General features: G+C 34.6%; 1 pseudogene; it reads left to right on the plus strand.

Moving 5' to 3' along the window:
• LOC141491416 (ARL14 effector protein pseudogene) overlaps positions 1–18,513 on the plus strand; it is a 91,634-nt pseudogene extending 73,121 nt beyond the window's left edge.
• Positions 18,514–20,913: the final 2,400 nt, after the last annotated feature.

The raw sequence follows: 20,913 nt of genomic DNA on the forward strand, positions 1-20,913 counted from the left end.
CATCCTCAGTCTCAGCTGGTAAAAGTTATCTGAGGCACAGATCTGACCATGCCCCCCACCTACTAAAATATATATCTATTTCTTAGGTAGAATACAAACTATTTCAAAAGGCATTATTCTCAGCAGTCCCAAAATGTGACTCCAACCTTGCTTTTCTTTACTCCCTTCCTTTTGTTTTACACATGCACTCTTCCACCTAACCTGACCCCCACAATTCTTTGAATCTTTATCTTCCTCCTAACTCTGTTTCAGGGCATTATCCTTCTGGAAAACTCCTCATTGCTTTTGCTTCCCTCAATTTTCACAAATTACTTTGTAGTTATTTGTTTACATGATTTATCTGAGAAAAGAGGTTTTTAATCTGTAGTACACAGATTTCAGGAGGTCTTCAAATTTTGATGGGGAAAAAATTATATCATCATCTCTACTAGAATTTTGCATTTTTTAATGTTGTAAAAATGTTGTTGTGTTTCACCAGACTGCCCCAAATGTTTTTTGTGACATTAAACTTAAAAAAAAATAGTTAACCACAGTTGTAGAAGAAAATAAGGCAAGTAGAAGGCATGGATTTTCCTCAGCACCTAGTCCAGTGCCTTACATGGTTTTTTCAAGCTGAGTAAATGTCTGCTGCATTAAATTCTTCCTCCAATACAGATTACAGTCAACTCCAAAAGTAACTTATGAACCTAAATCTAAGATTAAACATGATCTGCTGGAGGTTATACCTGAAATTTGAAAATAAAAGGCCTCTAAGACCATGTTTCCTGAACTAATTTGACCTTGGAACATTTTAGGATTTGGATGATATTGATGATGCTTATAAATGCTTAGTCTGCCGAACCTGAAGGTAAAAAAACAGCTCCAGGATAAAGATCAATGAATTTTGGAATAAAAGAGTCAAAATAAGCCTGATTTGGGAATTTTCAGTAATGAGAGGTAGCTAGGTGAAAAATATAAAGAAATGTTGCTAGTATAGAATTTTTCTCACAGAGCTTCAATTTATATAATGGTGTTTCACAACATATGTTTCTCTAGGAAATAGTGCTATACAGAGAGAAAATCAATGACTATTTTCTTCTAGGCTTTCCTGTTAGTAAATGAGGAAGACAGTAAGTTATACATAATACTATTTTACCCAGCATTCCATTTCATTACTTTGAATAGAAACATCTGAAATATTTCTTTTTATAAATCAAATAAATAATGAGTTGAAAACATTATGAAAATGAAATAAACTTTTAACACTGAGAAAGTGAGGATTGTGCTGCATAAATTATTTAGAATGAATAAAATACTGGAAGCTGAAAGTAAATCTCCATTTGAGGTATATGTTCTCAGAGACAAAGAGATTGGATTTGAGTCTGTATATTACATTAATCTTTTTTTTCTTACCTTTTTTCTATAGATAGAAATTTCCTCTGTCCACCCGTAAATTTATTCATTTACAGAGCTCATTTTTATAAACAATTCTTTATTTGTAGCAACACCATATTTGAGAGGACTCACCTTGGGCTCTTTTTTATATATTTTTTTTCTTTTATTAAAGACTTTGAGTTTTACAGTTTTTCCCCCAGTCTTACTTCCCTCCCCCCACCCCATCACGGAAAGCAATCTGTCAGTCTTTACTTTGTTTCCATGTTGTACATTGATCCAAATTGAGTGTGATGAGAGAGAAATCATATCCTTAAGGAAGAAACAAAAAGTATAAGAGATAACAAGCTCAGACAATAAGATAATAAGTTTTTTTTTTTAAATTAAAGGGAATAGTCCTTGAACTTTGTTCAAACTCCACTGCTCTTTATCTGGATACAGATGGTATTCTCCATTACAAACAGCCCAAAATTGTCCCTGATTGTTACACTGATGGAACTAGCAAGTCCATTATGGGCTTTTTTAAAGTCTATTTTTTCCCCCCACAGCTATTTTTTTAATTTAAATTTATTTTTTATTAAAGATATTATTTGAGTTTTACAATTTTCCCCCAATCTTGCTTCCCTCCCCCCTCCCCCAGACAGAATGCACTCTGTCAGTCTTTACTTTGTTTCCATGTTGTACCTTGATCCAAATTGGGTGTGATGAGAGAGAAATCATATCCTTAAAGAGAAGTCTAAGAGGTAACAAGATCAGACAATAAGCTATATGTTTTTTTCTAAATTAAAGGGAATAGTCCTTGTACTTTGTTCAAACTCCACAGCTCCTTATCTGGATATAGATGGTACTCTCCTTTGCAGACAGCCCAAAATTGTTCCCAATTGTTGCACTGATGGAATGAGCAAGTCCTTCAAGATTTAACATCACTCCCATGTTGCTGTTAAGGGTGTACAGTGTTTTTCTGGTTCTGCTCATCTCACTCAGCATCAGTTCATGCAAATCCCTCCAGGTTTCCCTGATATCCCGCCCCTCCTGGTTTCTAATAGAACAGTAGTGTTCCATGAAATACATAAGCCACAGTTAGCTAAGCCATTCCCCAATTGAAGGACATTTACTGGATTTCCAATTCTTTGCTACCACGAACAGGGCTGCTATAAATATTTTTGTACAAGTAATATTTTTACCATTTTTCCTTATCTCCTCAGGGTATAGACCCAGTAGTGGTATTGCTGGGTCAAAGGGTATGTACATTTTTGTTGCCCTTTGGGCATAGTTCCAAATAGCTCTCCAGAAGGGTTGGATGAGTTCACAGCTCCACCAACAGTGTAATAGTGTCCCAGATTTCCCACATCCCTTCTAACAATGATCATTATCCTTCCTGGTCATAATGGCCAATCTGAGAGGTGTGAGGTGGTACCTCAGGGAAGCTTTAATTTGCATTTCTCTAATAATTAATGATTTAGAGCATTTTTTCATATGGCTATGGATTACTTTGATCTCCTCATCTGTAAATTGCCTTTGCATATCTTTGACCATTTGTCAATTGGGGAATGGATTTTTGTTTTAAAAATATGACTCAGTTCTCTGTATATTTTAGAAATGAGTCCTTTGTCAGAATCATTAGTTGTAAATATCGTTTCCCAATTTACTACATTTCTTTTGATCTTGGTTACATTGGTTTTATTGTGCAAAAGCTTTTTAATTTAATGTAATCGAAATCATCTAATTGGTTTTTGGTGATGTTCTCCAACTCTTCCTTAGTCATAAACTCTTCCCCTTTCCATAGATCTGACAGGTAGACTAGTCCTTGATCTTCTAATTTGCTTATAGTAATATTTTTTATGTCAATGTCCTGTAACCATTTGGACCTTATCTTGGTAAAGGGTGTGAGGTGTTGGTTTAATCTAAGTTTCTTCCATACTAACTTCCAATTATCCCAGCAATTTTTATCAAAGAGGGAGTTTTTATCCCAATGGCCAGACTCTTTGGGTTTATCAAACAGCAGATTACTATAATCATCTCCTGCTTTTACACCTAGTTAATTCCACTGGTCCACCACTCTATTTCTTAACCAATACCAAACAGTTTTGATGACTGATGCTTTATAATATAATTTAAGATCTGGTAGGGCTAAGCCACCTTCTTTTGCACTTTTTTCATTAAGCTCCTGGTAATTCTTGACTTTTTATTTCTCCATATGAATTTATTTAACTTTTTTCTAACTCGTTAAAGTAATTTTTTGGAATTTTGATTGGTAGGGCACTAAACAGATAGTTTAGTTTTGGTAGAATTCTCATTTTTATTATATTAGTTCAACCTATCCATGAGCAGTTGATATTTGGCCAGTTATTTAAATCTAATTTAATTTGTGTGAGAAGGGTTTTATAATTGTTTTCAAAAAGATTCTGAGTCTGTCTTGGCAAATAGACTCCCAAATATTTCATATTATTTGAGGTTACTTTGAATGGGATTTCTCTTTCTAGCTCTTCCTTCTGTATCTTGCTAGACATATATAGAAAAGTTGAGGATTTATGAGGGTTTATTTTATAATCTGCATGTTTGCTAAAATTGCTAATTGTTTCCAGAAGTTTTTTAGATGATTTCTTGGGATTCTTTAGGTAGACCATCAGGTCATCTGCAACGAGTGAGAGTTTTGTCTTTTTCTTCCCAATTCTAATTCCTTTACTTTCTTTTTCTTCTCTAATTGTTGATGCTAACATTTCTAATACAATACTGAATAGTAGTGGTGATAATGGGAACCCTTGTTTCACCCCTGATCTTATTGGGAATGCCTCTAGCCTCTCCCCATTGACTATAATGCTTTTTGATGATTTCAGATAGATATTCCTAATTATTTTAAGGAACAGTCCATTTATTCTTACACTCTCTAGTGTTTTTAATAGGAATGGATGCTGTATTTTATCCAAAGCTTTTTCAGCATCTATTGATATGATCATATGATTTCTGATAGGTTTGTTGTTGATATAATTGAGTATACTAACAGTTTTTGTAATATTGAACCAACCCTGCATTCCTGGAATGAATCCTACTTGATCATAATGTATTATCCTAGTGATGATGTGTTGTAATCGTTTTGCTAAGATTTTATTTAGGATTGTTGCATCTGTATTCATCAGGGAGATAGGTCTGTAATTTTCTTTCTCTGTTTTAACTCTTCCTGGTTTAGGTAACAGTACCATATTGGTTTCATAGAAAGAATTAGGGAGAGTTCCATCTTTCCCTATTTTTCCAAAGAGTTTATATACTATTGGAACCAATTGTTCCTTAAATGTTTGGTAGAATTCACTTGTGAATCCATCAGGCCCTGGAGATTTTTTTTAGGGAGTGCAGTAATGGCTTGTTGAATATCTTTTTCTGAGATAGGGTTGTTTAGGTATTTAATCTCTTCTTCATTTTACCTGGGCAACTGATATTTTTGTAAATATTCATTCATTTCCCATAGATTATCAAATTTATTGGCATAGAGTTGGGCAAAACAATTTCGAATTATTAACTTTAATTTCCTCCTCATTGGTGGTGGGTTCACTTTTTTCATTTATGATACTAGCAATTTGGTTTTCTTCTTTCATTTTTTAATGAAATTGACCAGAGGTTTTTCAATTTTATTGTTTTTTTCATAAGACCAACTTTTGGTTTTATTTATTAATTCAATAGTTTTTTTGCTTTCAATTTTATTAATTTCTCCTTTAATTTTTAGAATTTCCAATTTGGTACTTAATTGGGGATTTTTGATTTGTTCTTTCTCTAATTTTTTTAGTTGCATGTTTATTTCATTGATTTCCTCTTTCTCTAATTTATTCATATGAGCATTTAGAGCTATAATATATCCCCTGAGAGTTGCTTTGAATGAATCCCATAGGTTTTGGTAGGTTGTTTCATTATGATCATTATCTAGGATAAAATGGTTAATTCTTTCTATAATTTGTTTTTTGGTTCACTCATTTTTTAAAATGAGATTATTCAGTTTCCAATTTGTTCTGGGTCTGTATCTCATTGGCCCAATATTGCATATGACTTTTATTGCATTTTGATCTGAGAAAGATATATTCACTATTTCTGCCTTTCTGCAGTTGATCATTAGGTTTTTATGTGCTAGTTTATGGTCAATTTTTGTATAAGTTCCATGTACTGTAGAGAAAAAAAGTATATTCATTTCTATCCCCATTCAGTTTCCTCCATAAGTCTCCCATATCTAATTTTTCTAACAATCTATTTACCTCCCTAATTTCTTTCTTGTTTGTTTTATGATTTGATTTATCTAAATTTGATAGCAGGAGGTTGAGGTCTCCCACTAGTAGAGTTTTGCTGTCTATGTCTTCCTGTAGTTCTTTGAGTTTCTCCTCAAAGAATTGGGGTGCTGTCCCACTGGGTGCATACATATTCAATATTGAAATGACTTTGTCTATGGTACCTTTTAGGAGGATAAAGTTTCCTTCCTTATCTCTTTTAACGTGATCTATTTTTGCTGCTGCTTTGACTGAGATAAGGATTGCTACCCCTGCTTTTTTTACTTCAGCCAGAGCAAAATATATTTTGCTCTAGCCTTTTACCTTTACTCTATATGTATCTCTCTGCTTCAAATGAGTTTCTTGTAAGCAGCATATTGTAGGATTCTGGTTTTTAATTCACTCTGCTATTTCCTTACATTTTAAGGGAGAGTTCATCCCATTCACATTCAAGGTTATGATTACTAATTCTTTATTGCCCTCAATGCTATCTTCCCTCTATTTGTATTTTTCCCCCTTTCCCCCCTTTTGTCCATATTCCCCAGTCTTTTGTTTCTGAAAACCACCCCCTTCAGTGTATTTCCCTCCTATATCACGCCCTCCCCTTTTTTCCCCTTTCCATTTTCCCCTTTTCCCCTTTTCCCTTCCCTTCCTTTTGTTATTTCCCCTTATTTCCCCCACTGCCCTTCCCTTTCTCCATCCCCCTCCCCTTTTCCCCTTTTAATACCTGAAAGTTTAGATGTTTTATAAGTTAACTGAGTATGTGTAGGTTTACTTTAAGCCAAGTCTGATGAGAAGAAGATTCAGGTGTTTCTCTTCTGTTCCCTTCTTACCCACTATTACCATAGGTGTTTTGTACCTCTTAGTGTAATGAGAATTACCCCATTCAATCCCCTCTCTCCTCCCATCTCTTTCCTGTCCCCCTTTTTAGGGCAGTAGTGTTTTTTTAGATCCTTCTATCTATGTCATAGAAAATTCTAAGTGTCTGTCCCTTTTAGTTCTGTATATTCTATCGAATAGAGTCAAAATTCCTGAGAGTTATTAGAGTCTTTCTCCCAAGTGGGGTTAAAGTCAGGTACATCCCATTAGATAGTAGTCTCATGGATAGGTCATGAATGTCCATCATTTCTGTCTAGGTGTATTCTCTCTGTTAGAGTTACAATTCTCAAGGTTTATGAGAATCCTTTTTTTTTACACCCATGCTGGGATATAGGCAGTTTCAACTTACTGGATTGCATTTTTTTCTTTTACTGCCCCTCCTTTTTTTTACCTTTTCATGTGTCTCTTGAACCTCCTGTTTGATGCCCAAATTTTCTGGTTAGCTCTGGTCTTTTCATCAGAAATTTTTGAAATTCTTCCATTTTGTTAAATGTCCAACTTTTTCCCTGGAAGAGAAGAGAAGGTTCCAGGCCCTTCGATCCCTTAACGTTGATGCAGCCAGGTCCTTCGTGATGCTTACTGTGGCTCCTTGATATTTAAATTGTTTCTTTCTGGCTGCTTGCAGGATTTTCTCCTTTATCTGATAGTTGTGCAGTTTGGCCACAACTTTCCTTGGTGTTTTCATTTTAGGATCTTTTTCTGGTGGGGATCGATGTATTCTTTCAATAACTACTTTGCCCTCCGATTCCCTGATATCAGGGCAATTTTCCATCACTAGATCCTGTAATATTAAGTCCAGGCTTTTTTTCTCTTCAGTGTTTTCAGGAAGTCCTATAATTTTCAGGTTGCCCCTCCTCGATCTATTCTTGAGGTCAATGGTTTTGTTGATGAGGTATTTTACATTTGCTTCTATTTTTTCTATTTTTTGATTTTGTTTAACTGACTCTTGCTGCCTCATGCAGTCATTAGTTTCTGTAGACTCCATTCTTTTTTGGGGGGAGGAGTTTTCTTCGTTAACCTTTTGTAACTCCTATCCTAATTGGTCAATTCTATTTTGAAAGAGCTTTCCATTTGACCAGTTGAGGTTTTGAGAGAATTAATTTCTTTTTGCATTTGCCCATTTGAAGATCTGAGAAATGTTTTGTTGTTGCAAGGTATTAATTGTCTCCCCTAAATTTTCTAGTTGATTTTTAAACTCCTTCCTTATTTCTTCAAGGAAGTCTTTCTGTGCTGAAGACCAGATTGTACTCTCCTCAGAGGCTCCAGGTCTCTCTGAGTTAGTGTCTTTCCCTTCCAAGAATCTTTCTATGGATCCACCTTTCTGCTGACCCTTCTTCATTTTGCTAAGACCTGAATTTTGGAGGGGGTGATTCACAGGGGCTTGGGATCGCTAAAGGCTTTACTCACTGATTGCAGTTTCTCTGGCTGGCCAGTAGGAGGTGCTGGTTGCTTTCTCTGGAGTGTCTGTGACCTTGGTTGAGGCCCTGTCCCTTTCCTTGAAGGGAGGAGTGGGAGGTATTGAATTCTTTTGCCTTCAAGCAATGGTGGGCTTTACCCTGGCCTGAGGTCATTCCTCAGCTGGGCTGGTTCTTCTGCTCACACACCTGGGCCTGAGGCAAAAGTAGTTTGCATTGGTTTGTTAGGGGAGAAGTCTGAGCTGTAATGGGACTCAGACCAGAGGAGCCCAGGGATGATGTCTGCTGCTCCCCTGCTTCAGAATTCTCCCCCCAGCCCTGTCCGGGATCTCCAGGGGGACAGCTCCAACACCAGTGCCTCTGCTCCCCTGCACACTCACACCCCCTAGGTCCAGCCCCACCTCTGATCCAGCAGGTCTGGCTCTCAGGCCCTCAGAGTCCCAGTTCCAATTCAGCTGCTAGTCTGGTTGATTGGGGCTGATCCTCCCTCTGGGCCCAGACTCACCCACCCGAATTCAGCCACAGCTCCTGCTGGAGACAAATCCCAAGGTTCTTTCTCTTGGCTTTTCTTTATGGGTTTTTTTGAGTTGGATTTCTTTTAAGAGGTTTGTTTCATGTGACCATATTCCCGACCTGACGAAAGAACCTTATGTTCAAGATATACATTCTGTTGGTTCCCTTTGTAATCTGTATTTTCGAAAACTCCCGAACCCTCTTCTCATTTACCAGCTGTATGAGAAATCCTCAGTAAGTCCTTGCTTATTTGGAAGTAAGTCTTTTTAAGTTGGAAACTTTATTATAGGTTGTTTAAAAGACAGGAGACAAACTAATTGGTTTGGCCAAATGCAAGTAATGATTTTAGAGCCAAACTTGAGGCTTAGCTGAAAGTTTTCCTTATTTTTCCACTAATGTTCATTGCCATTCACAATCCTTGCTGTTTCAGCAGGTTTTGTTTTTTGTTTTTTATTTTTTTAGTCTCTGTTTTTGGATCTCTAACCTAATGTCCCACAGAATTTTTTCATCTAGCTTTTATGATTGTATTTTTATCAGTTTCAGTGATCATATAAGTATAAATCTTTTTTTATTCACATGTTGTATGTTTCCAATTCAGTATTATGAGGCTAAAGAAACCCAATCTGAAAATTGAACTGGGTCTGAAGAGCTTCAATTAATAATTCCTTTCAGCAAAATTCAGTGATGTATTTATCGCTCTGTCTTTGTGTTCCAGGATGCAGTTTCTGCAGCAACAGATGAAGAACGACTAATAAAAATTCATGACGTCATCCAACAACTCCCCCCTCCACATTACATGTCTTGCCTAATGTTTAAAATACCAAGTAATAGTTTAAAATACCAAATAATAGGCCTAGTGATATCTAAAATTAACTTTTTTTACTAGCTCACTTTTAAAAAAATTGTCCAAAAGTAATTTTTTTCTGGACTTGATTATAAATAAGCTTTTTTATGGCTAAATTGATTTTTTTTTGTTGTTTGACCTCAGCATTTTGAAGAAAACACAGATTTTTTGAAATGTCTCCTTTTAGACATTTTATCATTTTAATTTTACATAAATATTGTTCATGTTCTAGAAAATAGGATTTGAAGACTCTTCCACTTGTTTCATATATGTTTAATAATGAGATAAATTCATTGCCTATAGTGCCTTTTAAGAAAATGTGGTTTCCTTCCTTATATCTTTTAATGATATCTAATTTTGTTTTTGCTTTGTCTCAGATCAGAATCACTACTTTCTATTTGTTGGACTTTACCTAAAGCATAATGTATTTTGCTCCAGACTTTTACTTTACTCTATGTGTATGTCTCTGCTTTGAATATGTTTCTTGTAAGATTCTGGTTTTTAATTCTGTCATCTCCTTCCATTTTGGGAAGAGTTCATCCCACTCACATTTATAATTAGGATTACTAATTCTGTATTTCCTTCCTTGCTATCTTTCTCTTTCCTTTCCTCTTACTCCTCACCAATGTTTTACTCCATTCCCCTTGAACTTTTCTTTTAAATTTTAACTTTAACTTTGCTTTTATTTTTACTTGTGTCTCCCCTTTTCTCACCCTTTCTCACCCTTTCTTCCCCTTTCCACCCCTCTATTTCCCTGAAGGGTAGGATAGATTTTTATATCCAATTGGGAATGTATGTTATTCCCTCATTGTGCCAAATCTTGGAGAGAAAAATCTATGCAGTATTCATACCCTCTCTTCTTTCCCTTTAGTATAATATGTGTCTCCATATCTTTAATTGCTGTTATTTTTCCTTTAATGCCTAGCTTTCTCCTACTAGAGTCCTTCTTCTTATGTCTATTGTTTTAACCCCATCTTTTACCTACTCACCCTTCTGGCAAAACATACTACTTTTTGTCTGTCTTGTTTTTTCCCAAAGTTTAATTGCTTGTTTGCTTGCTTGATTGGTTGACTAATAAGCAGCATTGCCTTAGTCATCAAGTAAAATCACCTCTTCTGTCCCATTATGGATACACTTCTCAAGAGTCAGAAATCACACCAGATTATAATCAACTTATTCCACCCTCACTTTTCAAGTACCCTTCATGGATACACAGTCCTCATGAGCCAAAACATCATACAAAGATAAATAATTTCATGAACTGTTTGTACCCCACTCCCGACATTTCTTTCAGTTGTAGTCAAAATATCAAGTAAAGCACAATTGCTTCATGATCTTTTCATTTCCAGTCCCTCTAAGTACACTCTCTCCCTGTGTCTATATATAGTACACCAACCATAGCCCTACAACCACTGTAACCAAAATATCTGATTCATTCTCTGCTCCTGTCCCCAAACTTTCCAGCCTTAATACTTCTACCCTCTTAGACAAAAGTACTGGGTATATCTCTCCTTCTGTCCCTTTAGTACTCTAACCATAGTACTGCACTCCTCCTTAACTAAAATATTGGGCTCACTCTCTCCCTCTGTTCCTCTAGTACTCTACCTTTAACACTATAACCCTTGTTAACAAAGTATGAAATAAAGTAAGATCATTTTGTGATCTTTTTAAATTCATCCTTTCAAAGTACACTCCCATCCTCTATCCCTATTGTACCACAAACCTCCTTAACTAAAGTGTTTAATAAAATAAGGTCACTTCATGATTTTTTTATGTTTAGACCCTCTATGCCCTCTAACTTCTCTCTCAATAGGAAATATCTCACCCAGGTAATCCAATTGCTTCATGTCTCATTTATATCATATATCCTTTAAGAACAATCCCTTCAACTGTTAAAGGGCAAAAATTTGATACTCAATGTTTTAAAACATGAATGTTGAAAATTGTCTTTTTCTATAATTAGAAAAATAATATTTAAAAAGAAAGATTAGCAAGGAGGCCAGTACAAATGGATGGTAGATGAGGGGAGGAAGTAAATTGTGAGAAAACTGAAAAGGCAGGAGGAACCAGGTTATAAGGGCTTTTGGATGCCAAAGAGAAGTGTTTATATTTGATCTTGGAGATGATATAGCACACTACAGATTAATGAGCAGAAAGAATGACCAGGTAGGATTTATGCTTTAGGAAAATCACTTTGGTAGCTATTGAAGTGAAGAATAGATTGGTGTGTAGAAGGTCTTGAGTCAGAGAAAGCAATTGAATGGCTAGTACAATAATATAAGCAAAAGGGGATGAATTACACTGGTGGTTTTGAGACAGAAATGGACATCTCTGAGAGATGCTATGAAGGTTAGAAAATTTATTATCAGATTGATGATGAGGAGTAAAAAGGAGTTAATGATGTTATCATGGTTGTATATCTGATTGAATGTGAGGAAGTTGATGTTCTTGACATTAATAGGGATATTCAGAAGGGAGAGCTTACTAATAAATGCTTGTTGATTGAAAGATAACTATCTAGTCTTCAAAAAGTGCATCATGTAATAGTGGGTATGCCCTTTAATGCCCTCTAACTATCCTAAGAGAGATACAGTTTTTAAATGAGATGTATACAGTGTGATAGCATTTTCCCTCTTTTTTATGTTTACCTTTTTTACACATCTCTTGAGTCTTGTATTTGGAGACTGAATTTTCTGTTTAGCTTTGGTCTTTTTATCAGAAAATGTTGGAAGTCCTGTATTTCATTGACAATCCATCTTTTTCACATGACAAAATATGCTGAATTTTTCACGGTACTTAATACTTGCGTAATTCAAGGCCCTTTGCCCTTCTGAATATCATATCCCAGACCTTCTGGGAAAAGCTCTGAGATGATGCTAACTTCACACTGCCATCTTGGTTCTACCCTTAAGTCATCAATGTAAAAATTTTAAATAGAATTTTAGCAAATGGATTAGAAAAAGTTACTACTAAAATAATTCCCTATGATCAGGTGGTATTTATACCAGGTGTGCAGGAATGGTTTAATATTAGAAAAGCATGCTGCAAAATTGATCATGTTAATAACAAAAATAACAGAAATCATATAATTATCTCAATAGATGGTGAAAAAGACTTTGACACAATATAGCATTCATTCCAATTAAAAAAGACTAGTGATTCTAGGAATAAATGGAGTTTTCCTTAAAATGATAAGCAGTATCACTGTTTTTACATCAGCAAACATCATATGTAATGGGGACAAACTAGAAGTATTCCCATGAAACAAATATGCCCATTATCACTGTATTATTCAATATTGCATTAGAAATGATAACTTTAACAGTAAAGCAAGAAAAAGAAATTTAAGGAATTTTAATAGGCAATGAGGAAACAAAATTCCCATTTGCAAAAATCTACAATATTATACTTAGAGAACCCTAGAAAATCAAATAAAAACAACTTATTGAAACAATTAGCAATTTTAGCAAAGTTGCTAGAATAAAATCACATAAATCATCAGTATTTCCATATATGATCAAAAAAGCCCAACAACAAGAGCTACAAAGAAAAATTCCATTTAAAGTAATTGCAGATAACATATAATGCTTGGATATCTACCATGCAAGAAAAAACCAGCAATTATATGAACACAGTTTTAAAACACTTTTCACACAAACTCAGACCTAAACAGTTACAAGAAAAGTAAATTACTCATGAGTTGGCTGAGCTAAAGTAATAAAAATGACAATTCTGCCTAAATCAAACTAGTTATTCAGTGCCATATGATCAAACTACCAAAGCATTCTTTTATAGAGCTAGAAAAAATAGTAAGAAAATTCATCTTTAATAGCAAAAGGTCAATAATATCTATGAAATTAGAAAAAAAAATTGTAAAGGAAGGTGGCCTATTCATACCAGATCTAAAACTGTGTTATAAAGAGGCAGTCATAAAAATAGGTTGTTACGGGTTAAGAAATAGAGGCATGGATCAGTGGAACATATTTGGTAAAAATAAAGCAACAGAAAATGATTACAGTAATAGATTATTTCATAAACCCAAAGATTCTAACTTCTGAATAAGAACTTACTATTTGACAAAAACTGCTGGGAAAACTGGAAAGTAATGTCCTAACACCTAAGTACATCCTGTACCAAGATAAATTTGAAATGGGTAGAAAATTTAAATATAAAAGGTAATACCATAAGCCAGTCAGGAGAATGGGGAGAAGTTTATGACCAAACCAGTGATGGAGAGCATAATAAATTAAAAAATGACTAGTTTCCACTACATTGAATTAAAATTTTTGCACAAATAAATGCAAGATTAGAAAGAATGCACAAAGATGGGGAAACAAATTTTTGCAGTGAGGGTTTCTAATTAAAGGACTCCTTCCTAAAATATATAGAGGAACAGAGTCGAATTTATGAGAATGCAAGTCCTTCCCTAATCGATAAATGAACAAAAGATATAAATAGGCAGTTTTCAGTTGAAGAAATTAAAACTACTATACTCTCATGAAAAAAATGCTCCAAATCCTTATTGATTAGACATGAAAATTAAAACAACTCTGAGGTATCATATCACAAATATCAGATTGGTTAAGAAGGCAAAAAAAGAGAAATGATCAGCATTGGAGGGGTTGTGGGGAAAACTGGAACTCTAATGTATTGTTGATGTAGCTGTGAACTAGTCCCAGGTATTGTGGAGAGCATTTACCAAATGGCAATATGAAACTTTACATACTTTTTGATCCACCAAAATTCAAACTAGGTCTTTATCCCAAACAAATCATACAAAAGGGAAAAAAGACTAACATGTACAAAAATATTTATAGCAACTCTTTTTGTCGTGGCAGAGAACTGAAAACTGAAAGGATGTACATCATTTGGGAATGACTGAATAAGCTATGGTATATGAATACTGTGAAATATTATTGTTCTGTAAAATCATGTGTGATTGGTCTTCAGAAAGGCCTGAAAAAACTTGCCTGAACTGATACTGAGTGAAGTGGACAGAATCAAAAGTGCATTGTAAACACTAACAACATCACTGTAAAATAATCAACTATGAGGGATTGAACTCCTCTCAGCACTTCAAAGACAATTCTGGGAGACTATTTATGGAAAATGCCATCCATAACCAGAAAAAAACACTTTGAATTCTGAACAGAACAAAGCATACTAGTCTACTTTTTAGAACTTCTTTTATGCATTTTTTATTTTTCTTTATGATTTCCCCCCTTAATTCTAATTCTTCTTTCACAGGATGATACAAATTAAACATGATTGTTCATGTACACCCCATGTCAGTATGTTTTGTGCCTTGGGAAGGGGAGAAAGAAGGGAGAGTAGTAGAAAAATGTGGAACACAAAAGCTTGTAAAAGGAAGAATGTTGAAAACTTTTTTAATATGGAAACTGGAAAAAATAATAAAAGTATTTTAAAAATATGTAGCTGAGATTATTTTAAATGTCCACATTGACAAAAAGTGATAAATTATTTTCAAATTCAACACAAATTTATTGAAAAAATAATATTTTTGTGTATAATTTTTGGCCTTATATATGGATACTATTTTATCAGTGCCAGTGTTTCTGAATTCTAAGAATATTGCTACTATCCTACAGATTTTAAAATACTAATATTTTTATTTACTTGTGTTTTTCTCTATACAGATCCCATTAGCCTTTTGAAACTTGAGGATATAGTTGTCAAATATGAACGAACAGCACAACTTAAGAAAGGCTGTTGTACACTACTCAGAGGAACAATTAAGAATTTAGAAATGAAAATTACAAAACTACAAGAAGAATTATCAGAAACAAGAGAAATGAAATTACAGCTAGAGAATCAAAAAGATTAATGGTATAGAGAACTCTGTAATCTCAGGTATGGCACTGATGAATTTGAATAAAGACATGAAAGCATTTCTCTTACATTGAAGCGTTGTGACAAAGGATTTGAGGTTATGCAGGAGAAAAATGATGTATCTTTAAAATAATATAAGAGGCGGCAGCGTGGCCCTAGAAGAGTGGGCGGAGCAGGCGGGGGGCGGACTCGGCGGCGGGCGGAGCGGGCGGCTGCGGGCACGGAGCTGCGGAGTATCCTTGGCATCCTCGGACCCTGGGGCGGAGGCGCGGGGGGCGGCGCGGCAGGAGCCGGGGCGCGCCCCGGGCAAGGGTGATCCTCAATAGAACCTACTAGAGGCTACAGGAAAAAAACCTAGGCATAATAAAAAAAAAACCGGTGAAATAGGTTGTTCTAGGGAAATAAGATGGATCCCTGTTCAGTTGGAGTTCAGCTTCGTGCTACCAATGAATGTCATAAGACATACTGTACTCCACATACTGGCTTCAAGACTTTGCAAGCATTGTCAACAAATGATGCACTTTTACTTCAGCTTAGAACCGGAATGACCCTGTCTGGAAACAATACAATTTGCTTCCATCATGCAAAAATTTACATTGATCGATTTGAAGAGTTGCAAAAGTCTTGTTGTGATCCATTTAACATACACAAAAAGCTTGCAAAGAAAAATTTACATGCGATTGACTTAGATGATGCCACTTTCCTAAGTGCCAAGTTTGGAAGACAGCTTGTACCTGGCTGGAAGCTTTGTCCAAAATGCACACAGATAATCAATGGAAGTGTGTATGTTGAATCCGAAGACCTCCAAAAAAGGAAAGCTGATTCAGATGGAAGGACTGCAAAAGCCCTGCGGTCCTTGCAGTTTGCAAATCCAGGAAAGCAAACTGAATTTACTCCAGAAACTGGTAAGAGAGAAAAAAGGCGGCAAACCAAGGCAACCAATTCAGACCGGCAAGTGATTCCACCAAAGAGCAAAGTCTATGACAGTCAGGGCCTCCTGATACTGAATGGAATGGATCTCTGCGACTGCCTTGATGAAGACTGCCTGGGCTGTTTCTACGCATGTCCCAATTGTGGCTCTAACAAGTGTGGAGCCGAGTGCTGCTGTGACAGAAAATGGCTTTATGAGCAGATTGAAATCGAAGGAGGGGAGATTATTCATCATAAGCCTGCTGGGTAATTTGAAAGGGTGAATGAGCTACTCTTATTTCCTTATAAGCTCTAAAATTCTACTGTAGATATAGTCAGAATTCATGCATGATAAAAAAAATTGAAAAAATGGTATTACGTGAGTGTTTTGTGTTAGATGTTTCAGAATTCATTGTTTTGTGTACATTTTAGGTGGACTTTAAAAAAGCTTTAATTTATTGTGGATAAATAAGCAAGTACAGTACTTGGGAAGAGTGCTTAACACCATACAAGGAGAATCAGTCTTTTTGTACAACTAGGAACCATTTTGGCATCAGTCACTAAATTAGGGGCAAAATCTTGAAAGGACTTTATCAGATTACATTCCCTTTGAGTAAAGAGACAAAAGAAAATAGAATTTTTTTTTTAAAGACTACCCTAAGGATTCTTGCTCCTTTCTATCCAGTTTTTGGTCAAATTAGAGTCTTAATATTTTAAAATTTAAATAGTAGTCCACTAAATTCTAAACCAATGCAGCCCACTTAATTTTAAGCACCTGGCCTGACCTACTTTGAGCTACAATGATACTCTGTGATGTACATTCAATTGTTTGCACAACCTCCCTCTTCTCCCCACCTCCCACTCCCAGTCCTTTCCAATTCAAACCAAATAAGTCTCTTCACCGAACAGAATCTAGATTTCCTGTCCTATCAATAATTGTGCCTGTTGATACGTAATATTTGTGTTCCTGTAATCTTTCAAAAAGTTACAGCAGTACATTCCTTAGGTATAGACAAAAATTAGATATTTTTAGAAGAGATATTTTTCTCAGAATAGTATATCTGAAATCTCAAGTCATAAATTGCCTTCATAATTAGCATTGCATTTCAAACATTTATACAAATTTGAAAGGTGAGTTTTATTATCTCACTATCTTACTTTCATTGGTTTCCTCTACAGATTGAGCTTTTAAGAGCCTGCCTACCAAAGGACTCTTGACTTTAAAGAGTGCTATAAGAAATGTAATTCTTACAATGTTACAAAAATTTGCAAGCCTGTTGAGATTTGGTGCATTTTTAAAGGGTGAATCCACAACTCCTTTTCCTGTTATTTGTTTAAAGTAGGAGTACTAATGGAACCTTCAGGTCCTTTTTATGTTGCTGCTAGCCTTTTCAAGAGACCTAGCTATAAAGCAGATCCTCATGTTTAATTCCGTTCTATATGATTGTGATAGAGAAGTCAGTGTTAACATGCTCAAAAGTTGAAATAGAAATGTAACATCGAGATTTTTGTGGTTTTGACATCGCAAGTTCATTTGCACTTTTGCATCCTTAAGTTGAAAAACTGGTTTTTGTAGTTTTATTTGACTTCTTCGGTTTTAATGTTAATTAATAGCTGTACTTCGGCAGTTAATATATTAGTAGAATCTAGTATTAGAGAATCTAGTTGTAATCCCCAAGTCCTTCATGAGACTTTGTATATTAAGGCCCACAGTCCATCCTAATTTTGTTCTGTTGATGTGGGCATGTTCAATTTTGTTGAGACAATCCTTTTTAGTATTTGTGTACAAGTCCTCACTTTCTAATTTCTATTCTGCTGAGCATGGTGTTTATATGAGTAAAATAAGTACTATACACATAGGTTTTGTATTTTGTTAGGAGTATATTAAATGTTAAAATATTTTAAGATTGCTGTATACTTCAGGATGGAGGTGTTCAGTTCTTCCTAGGTGAAGGCTGCAGAAGATTTGTCAGTGTAATGAAGAGAAACTGGAAGTAGTTATGATGATTTGCAGAGAAAAGAATTACTTTGGTGGGTACAGCTATTGTTCAGGAAGAACTAATTGAAAATTGTCTTCATTGTCTCATTTGTGTGGGTACTTTATCCATTATATAGATTCTACACATTCTATCTTTTTTGTGCACTTTGTCTCTTCCACATAGTGTCTAAACTATACCATTAATACTAAAGGCATAAATACAGTAGGAGCAGTATTTTCTTTGTTAGGCTACTTTAAGATATGTAAAACATTTTTGGGGGCCCAATACAGTGCCCTTGTCCCTTTGTAGTTTTCCTTTACCTACAATTTTACTTTATGTAAAAGTAGCTTAATTTTGATTATATTGTAATATTTTGGCTTTGTTTGAATTTTCTAAGTTTTTTATGACAGAATACCACTGAACTATTAGAGCAATTCTGGTTTCCTTTTATAGTTACTTTGCTAAAGGTATTTTGTTCTGTTAATATTTGTTTGTAATTTGTTTTTTGCTGAACTACTGGAATTGAAAGAAATTAACCAAATTTCTCATCCAAAAAAAAATAATATAAGAGATGAACATAATCCTTTTTCCTCTTGTATAGAACAATTTCCAAATAGTACCTACTATTACATGATGTACTTTTTGAAGACTAGATAGTTATCTTTCATTCAATAAGCATTTATCAGCAAGTTCTCCCTTCTGAATATCCCTGTTAATGTCAAGGACAACTCCTTCCTCACATTCACCCAGATATACAACCATGATAATATCATTAACTCAATTTCACTCCTCATAATCAATGTGATAATAAATTTTCTAACCTTCATAGCATCTCTCAAAGATGTCCATTTCTGTCTCAAAACCACCAGTGTAATTCATCCCCTTTTGCTTATATTATGGCACTGGCCTTTCAATTGCTTTCTCTGACTCAAGACCTTCCACACACCAATCTATTCTTCACATCAATAGCTATCAAAGTGATTTTCCTAAAGCATAAATCCTACCTAGCCATTCCTTCTGCTCATTAATCTGTATGTAGTGTTCTATATCACTTCCAAGATCAAATATAAATACTTCTCTTTGGCATTCATAAGTCCTTATAACCTGTTCCTCCTGCCTTTTCAGGTTTCTCACACTTTACACATCTCCCCTCATCTACAATCCAGTTGTACTATCCTCCTTGCTAATCTTTCTTTTTTAAATATTTTTTCTAATTATATAGAAAAGAATTTTCAACATTCATATTGAAAAAACGGAGTATCAAATTTTCACCCTCCTCCTATACTTCCCCTCTCCCTAAAGCAGTAAGCAATTTGATATAGGTAATACATGTGCGATCCTGTAAACATATTTCTATACTAGTTCTGTTGTGAGAGAAAAAAATAAACCTAAAGGAAAAGTTCATGAAAAAAATAAAGTGAAAATAGTCTATTTTGATCTGCATTCAAACTTCATCAGTTTGTTCTTTCTTTTGGAGATGGATAGCATTTTCCATCATAAGTCTTTTAGAATTGCTTTGAATCACTGTATTGCCGAGAAGAGCTAAGTTATTGATAGTTCATAGATTAGCTGTTACTGTGGACAATGTTCTCCTGGTTCTGCTCACATCACTTTGCCTCATGTAAATCTTTCCAAGTTTTTCAAAAATTTGCCTGTTTGTCTTTTCTCAGTCCCCCTAGCAACAACTACCTTTATTTCTGACATTTCTTTCCAGCTAGTTTGTACATAACTTGCGTGTACATCTTTATTTGGATTTTTCCTCTTTTAGAAAGTAAACACCTTTTTTTGTTATTGCTTTTATATCCTCAGTCCTTGGTCCATTATATGGTACATCAGAATCACTTAATAAATGATTGTTTATTAATAGTGTTTGGCTTATTGGGAGGTATACTATATACAAAAATAGTTTTAAAAAGCATTCAAATTATCTCTTGATTTTCCTATGGGAGCATTTGAGTATGAGTCCTCTGCCACTTTCTAAACCTATGGAACCTATCCTTTATATTTACAAAAGGGATATCTTTTTGTATGATTCAAATGCAACATAATTGAAAAGTTAATACTATTCTTTAGCTTTAATTATTTCATTTTCTTATTAATTGATGCTTATGATAACATTGCCTCATTACTTTATTCTTGAAGGATTGTAAAGTACTAAAAATAATGAGACGAAGTCTAATGAATCTTGGTCTTAATAATTTTTCCTTGTGAATCTCTTTAAGTTGTAATTATCAATTCAGAAAATTGTCTCCTTGAGCATGACTAGTATGGACAGGACTGCTGACTCCTCAGTGGTTCAGACACCTCCAAATAAGATAAACAGGCTGCATCAGAAATGTTTTCTTCAAATCCTAAGGAAGATGGTGAAAGCAGACTTGTAGGCAGACCCATAGACTATTGTAGGTTTCAAATACTGATGAGTACCAGAAAAGGTAAAAAAAGAATGTTGAAAACTAAATTTTCAGTTTCTCACAGAGTTCACTGTAACATTTTCCTCTTGAATATTTTGAAGTTTTATTCATTTTTAGTGAATTTTCAAAATTATAACAATTATTTTGTAATATTTTAATAATTTTTTTCAAAATGGAGCATGGCAAATCTGAATAATAAGTTGTAATGAGAAAAGGATGAAGAAAATATAGAAAATTTTATAATTTGATAAAGGAATTTTATCAACATCCCTCTCTAAACTTTTTACCAGGGTCATTCATATGTAATAAAAATCAGGAATTTTGAAAATCATTTCCTCTTGATCTTCCATAGTACAGTTCAGTAAACAATTTAAAGCTTTAGCTTTAGAGGGGGGAATTAAGTGGATATATGTATTCAATTTATGGAATTTCTATCCACTGAATACACTTCAAAGGCACTGAAAGAACTCTATGTATAAACTTTTTAGTGTTTTT

This window comes from Macrotis lagotis, chromosome 6, assembly GCF_037893015.1.
Source record: "Macrotis lagotis isolate mMagLag1 chromosome 6, bilby.v1.9.chrom.fasta, whole genome shotgun sequence".
NCBI lineage: Eukaryota > Metazoa > Chordata > Mammalia > Peramelemorphia > Peramelidae > Macrotis > Macrotis lagotis.